General features: G+C 40.8%; 1 protein-coding gene across 3 annotated transcripts in view; it reads left to right on the top strand.

Moving 5' to 3' along the window:
* Window positions 1–10,476, top strand: part of mid1 (midline 1) — a 42,067-nt gene that overhangs the window by 14,163 nt on the left and 17,428 nt on the right. The window contains exon 1 of one of the 3 annotated variants that reach the window (XM_017039999.2): window positions 4,221–4,653. The exons of the other annotated variants lie outside the window; for them this stretch is intronic. The gene's annotated coding sequence lies outside the window, so the exon portion shown is untranslated. Of the gene's footprint in view, window positions 1–4,220; window positions 4,654–10,476 lie in introns of those variants that run through there. 3 annotated transcript variants of the gene reach the window in all.

Raw genomic sequence — 10,476 nt, 5'->3', positions numbered from 1 at the left:
TGGTGGACTCGAGCATTAACGTAGACAGTATGTATGAAATGACCCAGAGCAAGTGGTGCTTCCTGGGTAGGTTTTACGCCTGCGTGAGTGCAGGGCTGGGGCTCTGGCAGGGTGGGGAGCCCCGGCTGTGAGGGAGAGTGTGCAGAAAAAGGGATGCTACTGTTTGTTTGGTGTGGTCTCTGGTCCATGTGCTCCTGGAGTTACCCCGTGTGTTTCGGAGGATCATCCTGGACAAAGAGCATGTAAGTCAGGCTTCCTTTAACGCTGCTGTAACTGTGGGAAAGTTGCCAATGGATACAATTCCAGTAAAGATGCTTTAGAAACAAATCGTTGACACGGTACATCCTCCTGCATGTTTCCTCATACGTATAATTCCGTTGCACTCTGTCTTGAAACTGTCCTTGCACCTGCAGCAAGGTAAGGTTTAACCTTGCAACATGATGTTATAGCTTCACACTGCGTGCCTTCCTGTTCCCTAAGAGAAAAACAACACCATTTTATTCTTTCTCCCTTTTTTTCCTCATCATTACGTTCCACAGTCTTTTTGTTGTGACTTCTTATCTTCTCCTTCAGCAGAGATCTTCAGGGCCTTTTCAGGTCTTCTTCCAATTAATACAGGTTGACGTGCCAACCGCCGGCAGCACAACAGCCTGAGGCGATCCGTGGCCTCATTTAGTGCTGTTGAATATTCATTTGTTTTGAAAAAGAAATATTCCAACAGTGCTGGTACTAATTGATAAGGGAATGCATTTACAGTATAATTTCTTTATTGTCACTTTCACCAGCTGTTATGTTGATTTTAAATCAAATATCAAACATACAATACTACAGTTACTGTCAGCGTCCCAACTCTTACATCAGATTCAGTTGCATATTCCCAGTTGTTCCACAGGAGCAGTCTGCCTCCTCAAGGCTGGAGTGCTGTGACATGAAATGTCAAATATTTGGATGTAAACAGAGAATCGTATCTGTTTATATACTGCTGCTAGTTCCACTCATTTTGGTTTTTTTTTCCAGCCACAAAAAACTTTGTGTGGACCCAGGAACTGTTTTGGGTTTGCAGTGAGTAAGGTGGGGACGGTTGCTAAAAACCACAGCCCAGACTGGCTTTCCATTTCTGTTATTGTTGAAACAGAAGTAATGTTTATTACAGCTTTGAAAAAAAAGAAAAGTGGATGTAATTCTAGATGAAATGCAGATCAACAAATGGATTTTCTCTTTTTTAGTGTTTGACTGGAGAACCCGTGTACTGCCATGAGCTTTACTTTAGTGTTTTATTGCAGTGAAATGAATCTTAATGTGAAGGTCCGGTGCAGCCAAGTCATTATTTCACAGTGTGGTGGCGCTGTATGGCCGTGGGCCGCTCCAATACCACGTCCTTGCGTGTTTCTTTGCTGCTGTAAATTAGCGGACAGCACGCATCTGACTAGTGATGTGAGAATAATGTGGCGTTGCTGTCTCACTGTTTTACATGGGAACTAGCACTTTAGCTTTGTTGTTTACAAACCCATTAGCGAGCGGGGAATGTGAACAGAATGAGCAAAGTGAAGGAGTCACAGCAGAAGTCAGGCTTTATTTGCCCATTGTCTGTGTGTGGAGATCAGGGGGAGGAGACTGGCCAACCCCACTCATACCACCCACCCAACCGCCCCCCCCTCCACTCCTCTTCAGGTCCCGTTAACAATGCCTATCAGCATACATCTCTCTTTCTCACAGGAGGCAGCAGTCCGAGGATTGGCTCTGGACGGCGGTAGGAAGTGAACGGTGACAGACAGCAGCAGACTTGAGAGAGAGAGAGAGAAACGAATGAGTTGTGAGGAGAGAGCTGAGGGTTTGCCAGTGAAAAGATTAGAATGGCATTTGGCTCAGGAACCAAGATGCTTGGTTGCATTCGCCACACTGTCATAGCAACACTTGCTTTATGTTTCTTTCCCAGTCTCCCCACTGAGCGTCCAGACTGTACCAGAGAGAGACACTTAATGAGCCTTTGATTCTCTTCACTGACCTCAACATTTACCTAGTTAATCATGGACAGCACAAATGACACTTTTTTTTTTTTTTTGGTAATTCAGATGTGTTATATAGAGATTTCTTTCATCTTCTTTTGAATTACACGTGAATGAGTGAGCTGCAGAAACAGTCCATTATGAAGGTTCACGTAACCTCAGCTCAGCATCTCCCCGCGCCCATCCATCCATCCCACTGATGCCATTTATCATTCAGGCAAGTCTGCTCCCTGGTGACCAATCAGGAGGCGCCTCTCCTGTGCCCTGAAAGTACCCCCCCTCCCCTTCCACATCCTCATCATCAGATGTGATTGACAGCCTCCCACAAAAAGAAGAAGGGGGGAGGGTTATTTACCTCCCCGTGTTCTCTTGGGACTAAGTTAATGATGCCAGCCAACAAAATAATAAAAAAGAAGTAAAACCCCAAGAGGTCGGCAACGGGTTGAACCTTCTGGGGCAGTTTCGACTTCTTTGGAGAGGATTAGAGAGAAAGAAGCTGTGTGAAGTGAATTTCAGAGATAGCATTGAGCCAGAAGAAGCAGCAGAGCCCAGACAGAAAGTAGGAGCTGGAGAGAGAGAAGCTGAGATATTAAAAAAACAAACTCTTTTGCAGCTTTTAGTCTGCGTATATACATACATATTTTTTTTGGACTCGCTGTGACCGAGAGGTAAGGGACGCTCTGGGTGACTCTTTGAGGTCTCTTTTTGGTCTTTAAAGTAAATTTGGTTCCTTAAATTAACTTTGTGTCCTTTAACTTCATCTTTTTTATGCTCTATATTTCTCAATTTTGTCCATGCATTTACAGACAGCTGTGGTAATATTATGTAATGGCAAGTTATGACTTGTTTTTATCCCTTTGCGACTAAATGATATATTTTTTGGCTTAATTGTGTAAATGCGTTTGCAGACTTCGCATACACACTAGATTCTTTTTAATTCAATTTTGGAAACAGTTCCCAGGCCGTTACCAAGATGCTGTTGTGTTTATTATCCACCCAATAACTTTGAATTACATTTTTTCCATTGCTCTCACCTTTCTTATCTTTCACCACTGAACCCTGAAGCCTGAAACACGAGGACTCCTGGCAGTTGGTTTAAGAAATTAATTATGTTTAAGAAAGTCAATGTTGGAGAGTGATATAGTTTGAGTACTACACAGAAAAATGTTTGGTTAACATGAAGGGACAGGATGTAAAACATTGACTTGACATTACTGACGAGGTCAACTCAGGTCACGGCCTAAACCCACACATTATTAACTGTGCTTTTGACATTCTACCATGCTCAAAATATCATTACCAATGTAATGCAACTAATGAATATGTTTTATTAAATATTTTGTGTTCCACAGTCAAGTCAATGGTAGAAACACCACAGAAGCTGAATGAGGACCTGGATAATGGCTGCCTGCTCCTTATAATATGTATTCAGTCCAACATTTGTCACTGGGTAGATTCTTTAAAAGTGATGGACAGAACCCAAAGCGACTAAAGAAAGCAGGCGTATGTGACCCTCTTAACAAAGAGTTTTGTAGTGCTCTGAAAGTCCTGTTTCTTTAGGAACCACTTCATGTTGCGTAGTAACTGAAGTCGCATTTTGAGCATTTGAGCAAGGCAAAAAGGACAATCTTGACGAAACCGTCCTGCCTGTCACAGCCAGGGCTGACCATCCAAGAAAGAAGTTGGACAAACATTTTCTTGAAAATAGCCTACCAAAAAAAGTACTGTGTTTGATGACTTTCATCAATGTCAGGATGTCAAGTGTTTCATCTGTTCAGTGAAGACTGGCGAAAGGTGAGGGGTAACAAAAAGTGAGCGGCTACAACATCAGGACAGTCGGCATGTTTCTGTTTTAGAAAATGTGTTAACTGTACGTCGTGCCTGTTTTGTACAGGAAAAAAAAAGGTTCTAAACCACAAACTGGAAGATTCCAAATCACTGTAGTTCATCTGGTCTAATCAAGTGGCTCCAGATGTGTTTGTTCAGCAAGTGGGAAAACAATATTTTCCCCAACTGTGGCTTCATTTGTACCAGTTTACAAAGTCGGTCACTGCATCTCATGTTTTTCATAAGTAATTATTACAGATCTTTCAGTTTGTAGCATGACTAGCCTGTGTTTAGTCTTGCCTTCAGCATCAAACATTCCGAACTGTTCGATCCTTACATTCAAACCGGTCTGAATATTATTTATACCAAACCACACCAGGAAATGTGTTGTATGTTGATTCTTGTCTTGGTTTTGTGGTGTTTGGATCAGTTTTGAGGAGAATGTTTATTTAAATGGTTTGTGGAGGTTTATGGCAGCACAACATGCCTCCATAACTTGACTGATGGACCAGGGCAGAAGTCCTGCCCCCTTCAAAAATGATTGGCTGATGCAACAATTTGCAGCCCACTTTGTGAAAATGGGATAGGTAGTTGTGACTGAGAGGAAGAAGAAGAAAAAAAATGGGTGGAAAGTTTTTTAATCTTCCCACTGACTTTCAGCACAGGCTCACGGAGCGGAGCCGGAGGGTCAGGATCTGACAGGGTGCAGCCTCTGTGTTCTTACCACTGCTGTGGATTCTGCTGCATTCCCAGTGTCAACACTGATGTGACAGGTGTTCCCTTCCTTTGTGGCGTGTTTATAGATGTAATCATGTGGCAGGTAAGTCAGCGGGTTTCATTCAGGGCTTCATGTTTTACTGCCAGAGACATTAAGTCACCGTATTATTACATGTTTCCAAGCAGTGCTGCGTTTGTTTGGCCTTGTTTTGATCACAGCTCCTTTATGTTTTTAACAGCAGATACGGGATTAGATGACGAAGAGACAGGGCCCAGGGGAATTCTGTGATTTAAACTAGTTTTAACTGAAGACAAAGAAGCTTTTTTTCCCTCAGTGGGAAGGTGCTTTTCCGTGTACGTGTTCGAGGTCTGGTGTAATAATCATGTGTACTTTTGTAACACTGGGTAACATATAATAACTGGTTGGGAACAATAACTGCAGTGCCAGTACAGCCTACAACGTTCCAGAATTCCTAAATACACACTCACAGGATTCATCCTCTTGTGTCTTCTTAAAAGCTTTTTTTATTGCCTCAGCACAAACCCGAGTGCTCCACTGGACCACAGACGGAGATGAAGTCAGACTTTCATTCATAATCAGGCTACAAAACGCCACTTACCTCAAAAAAACCCCCCCAAAAACCCGCCCCCCCCCCCCCCCCCCCCCCAGCACAGGTCTTGGACACAGTTTTCTGACAGGCATACATTCACAGGCCGCAGCAGGAGTCGTGTTACGTGGAACAGTAGACAGTAAAACTGGGACATTCCCGGGTTTGTTGGACCTCTGTTTAATTAGTAACTTATCCTGTGAAAAGAATGTTAGACGCGTTCCCCTCCATTCACGCTGCCTTCGGTCTTCACTGTGACAAACAGTTCAGTTGATCTGAAACAGAGGCACTGAAATGGAAAACACTGCAGTGGTTTGGAGCCAATGATGAACTGAGATTAAGTTAAGTGTGAATTTGAAGGAACGTTAACAGATTAAGCCTGAGACTAAACTGAATCTGCAGATTTGTTCACCGCAGTACTTGACACGTACTGTAACTGTTGATGTAACACAGGAATGGGCAAAAGTCTTAGACTGGGTTTGAATGAAACATGATGTGCACACATCTGTTACTTAAAGATTGGATTAGATTAGATTAGATTCAATTACTAACACTTGTAATCTGGAGGTTGATCAGTTACCAAGGACCAGGATGTGAATCTACCCACACATTTGAGAGGTTATTATTAACTGTGCTTTTGACATTCTACCATGCTCAAAATATCATTACCAGTGTAGTGCAATACCAGTGATATTTCTATTAAATATTTTTCTATATACATTTTGTGTTCTACAGTCACATCTTTTCATACTGTGGGTCAAACATGTAACATTGTATATATATATAAAATGGCCAAGCACAGAAACTGCTGCTGAATGTGTGTGGTTTTTAAGGAGGTATTTAAGAAATTCACATCATATGTTTTATAGACATTTGATTAGTTTTCTTCGTTGTTCTTTGGAGGTTGAGTTTTTTTGGTCTGGATAGCTTTTGCTACAGTATAGTAAAGATTGAGTTCTTTTTTTTAACTTTTATTTTGCTACATCAAATTATTTATCTTCATGGTCTCTAGCGACACCATGTCCTCAGGTACTGTATGACGTCATATTCAAGTTAGAACTCAGATCTGACACTTAAACAGTAACAGAAGAAACTGAAAGGCCAGTTTCTTGTAACCAGGATTTTGTGTTGCCTTTCAGACTCTGCAGTATTTTCCAAGTTCTTGTTTTTTTGTTTTTTTCTTTCAACTGTTGAGCTCAATTCAAAGCGGTCTGTAGTTCTGTGGAGAATTTGTGTCTCAGTGAGGGAGCTGTTTTCTGTTGTAAACAGAGACATCGCTAACAGGAACATGTCCTGGAGTGGGTCTTACCAGTTCCATCTGGAGGCTGCTGGAATATTCCTGTTTTTGGTGCTAGATTATGTTCATTTTTAGCATTTTTTTTATTTTATTTTATTTTTGCTTTTGTGTTGCTTTCACTGCACAATTTACCCACCATGAATCTTCCATGGAAGTTCATATCATTATTGATTGCAGGAGGTTTTAATCCAGTTCCATCTGTTTTTTTTAATCCAAAAACTGAACATTTGAAAGAACCTGATTTAGTCCATTGGAACCAGGCTGAAAAAAAAAGAAACAACACGTTGTTCCCTGGTGTAAAAGAGAATTCTACATCCTAGAATTCTTCCAGAAAAATGAATTCTCTGAAGGAAACATCTCCTGTAGAAGAAATTGCACTTCATTGCAGGACATGTAGAGAATTAGCTTTGTTACTTCCATCTGTTTTTTTTTTTGATTTGTATTAAAACTTTTTGACTTACCTTCATATCTATCTAAAGGACCTAAATTTAGCCCATTAGATCCACATTTGGCCCTCAAGCCCAATATTTGGCGACCTTGCTTTGGCCTACAAGATTAGTGTTTCTGACACTTTGCTCCATCTTCTAAATGCTAATTTAATTTTTTTTTCAGCTTGCTTCTAATGAGGAAGTGATAACATAATTATGACTTGATTAGACAACCAATCTAGCAGCAGCAGTCTAAGACTTTGGCACAGAGCTGCACACAATAGATTTGCTTTATTACACGACCAACCACAGGATGTCGCCCTCGGGACATTTTTTTTTCCAGGCAGTTAAAACCTCATTCTTGTTGCATGACACTGACAAACGGCTCCTCGGTAGCTCAGGGCCCAGAGAGACTCGTTTCATGCTGCCTCATGGTTGGAAAGTCATTTACCGTAAAGTTCCTGTGGTTGAGAAGAGGATACATTGTTTCCCTGCTGATGCCACCTGCCAAGCCACTGAGAGGAAATGAGAGCCTGCTGCAAACTTCTGTTTCTGACCACGGTGACCTGTGCAAACCAAGACAGGAGAGAAAAAAAGTTTCCAGTTTTAGTCTCTGTGAAATTTGAGTTTATAATTATTGCCGAGGAGACACGAATCTTTAGAAAAGTCTTAACAAATTGCTAGTCGTCTGAGCGGTGGATAATCACTTGTGGATCCATCAGAGACACAGTTGTAACAGTGAGTGGGTTGACATGTCATCACAGATTTTCTAACGAATAAAAACCACCAACAAAATAAAACATATTAATGTGTAACTGAGCCGCTTCAAAAGGGTTTCCAATCCAAATTTGAAATTCAATTTCGCTGCCGAGGAAAAATGATGGAACACTGCATTTGATTTTTGACTGTGGCCGTTAAATCAGCTGCTAATGACTACTAGAAAAGCCTTTCCAACATTGAAACTCAATTAAAAAAAAAAAGTCTGAACAGCTGCCAAATATTTTCAGCACATTTGAACACACGTCAGACAAGGTCTTGTACGTAGAAAGACCAAAAGAAAAAGTTTTTTTTAATTTTGCTTTTGAAGTTGTTTTCTTTTTTTTTTTCTTACAAGGACAATCGAAAAAGAAATAAAAGGAAATAGTTTTGAATATGATGTGTAATGACAACACAATCTGAAAAATAAATCAGGACTATTGGACCAAAAAACGAGGTTTTGCAAAATGCTTTTTGATAAATGCTCCCACAAAAGTATTTTTCTTACTGCGTTAAACCAATGCTTCCATTATCGACCCTTATCTGCTTTGTTACCCACTTGTGTGATGTAAAATTCTCTTTTTGTAATCATTATCCCAGAGGTAAAATTTTACCACTTTTAATGGCTTTGTTTCTTCAGATGATTTTTACTGCTATTTCTATCTTATATTTGAAAACTGCAATTTTTCAAGAAATATTTCTTTTAACAAGGTTGATTTTTGTAAGAAAACTTTTGTTAGATTTAAAAGTAAAATCAGTATATTTTACATGTTGACCGGACCAAACGTCTACTGCGAGCCATCTGTGGGCTGCAAACCAATGTTTACCAGTCAATTTTTTGAAAGCGCTCGAACGTCACACAGAAGTAACAAGTCGCAGACTGTGTCAGTGTCAGATATACTTTTTCCTATTGTTTTGTAATTGGAAGAGATAGAATGCATATGTTCATATACTTGCGACCCACTTGAGTGTCACGACCCAGTCTTTGGTAAACAATGCTTGGGAAGTAGCAGTGATAGAGATCCAGCCACTAGATGTCTCTAAATGCCACACTCGGTGCCTCGAGCCTAAATTGCGGCACAACATAAACTAATGTCACTCATTGACTTCATTTAATCCTGCTGTTCAATTGTCTTACCCATTCAGCCGCCCTCATTTGTTGATTTGTAATCAACACGGCCTCCGGAAATTGTTTTAATACCAATATTAAAGGACATCGCTCACGGCTGCGTTGACTCTTCAGTGCAGACTCCAGTCGTGTGTGCTGAGCTGCAGACCTGCAGTTAGATTCGTCAGTCCAATCATCAGACATGTGCTGCGGCGGCTGTAGAAATCACATTAGGTCTGATTGTGCTGCTGCCGCTGAGGTGACTGTTTCAGGGGAGCAGCAACAGGCCACGCATTGGTCACAGCTACGCCGTGGAGACAGGATTACAGATAAATATGTTAGGTGTCCGCCCCGGGAAAAGAGACAAAGAGCAATTGCACTCCCTCAGTGGCTAAATACACTCTTCACAGCCATCATTAAGGGTAATGAAAATCCATAACCAATGGGATTAGGAAGTGCTTGAGCAGGAAATTGTCTTCCTATACGAGACGTTGTAATTATTTAATCTCTAAATGACCCATTATTTTCTCATCAAATACAACTCCAATTGTTAAGTCAGTGTGGAAGTGCATCTCCTGATTAAGGGCCTTACACTTAAGTACCTGAGTTGCACACCTGCTAAATCCACTGATACTTAGACGCAGCATTAAATCATGATTCTACCGTGAGAGACATAAACCAGTCTGACCATGATGTCAGTGTCACTGGTTTTTATGATGTCATTTTGTTTTAATTGTTTTTCCTGTTACTCTGTTCATTGTATTTATGATTTTGATCCTTCCTGTTACTCTGTTCATTGTATTTATTGTATTTTGATCCAAAACAGTTTTTGATTCAAGGTCAGTTTGTAATTAGATGAAAATGGTGGAAAAAACAACTGCACAACAGTGCCACCTTTGACAGCAGAAAAAAATGAACTTGCTGCTGTGGTAACTTTTTTTTCCATCCATTTCCAGAGCAGTTGGTGCAATTTCCTAAAATACAAATTACATGCTGTAGCATTGTTTTAATCGTGTGCTCTGTCTCGGAGATGAAGCCATTGATTAATTCAGTTAAAAAATCTGTGATACTTCTGTCAAAATTATAGTTTTGTTTTTTACTAGGAAGTCCATGGAGTTTTCAGCTGGACATTCCCTGACCTTGTTCTACACAGAGTAGTGACTTCATATACAGTACAGTATGTGAGTGCTCCACCGGCCTGCCTGCTGTCCACATGTGTCTCCTTTATTACAAAGGTCTGGTTGATACAGTACATATCAGAACCAAACAAAAGTAACAGCAGTTCTTTGCAGTTCACCAAACAAAAGTAACAGCAGTTCTTTGGTACTGCCAGAAGGACGCTTGAACCCCCGCCCCCTTTTCTTCTGCTTTTTATACCCAGTAAATGAAGGTGTTAGATATATAGATACAAATGTTTTTTTTTTTCATTTTTAGAAAACCTTCCTACCTTCCTAAAACCAGGGCTGGCTCCTACTGTAACGTATGATAAAGGACATGAGGCCCAGATTCTCGACAGTATTATTAGTCCTCACTGATGTCACAGAGCCCAGTGATCTCAACCTACTTGAAGTCTCTATTGGAAAAACCTGTGGAATGTGTGCTCTTCCATCCACATGTGCGTCTCTTTATTTACCTCCTCCACACCCAGGCACGCTGCTCTGCTCTGTCTGCGGTGCCTTAAATATTCACCGCGTGCATCTCAGTGAGAATCCTCACTTTAGTAACTCTG

This window comes from Cynoglossus semilaevis, chromosome 16, assembly GCF_000523025.1.
Source record: "Cynoglossus semilaevis isolate Cse_v1.0 chromosome 16, Cse_v1.0, whole genome shotgun sequence".
Classification (NCBI taxonomy): domain Eukaryota; kingdom Metazoa; phylum Chordata; class Actinopteri; order Pleuronectiformes; family Cynoglossidae; genus Cynoglossus; species Cynoglossus semilaevis.
Note: the sequence above shows the minus strand (reverse complement) of the source record. Positions and strands in the feature narration are given on the sequence as shown.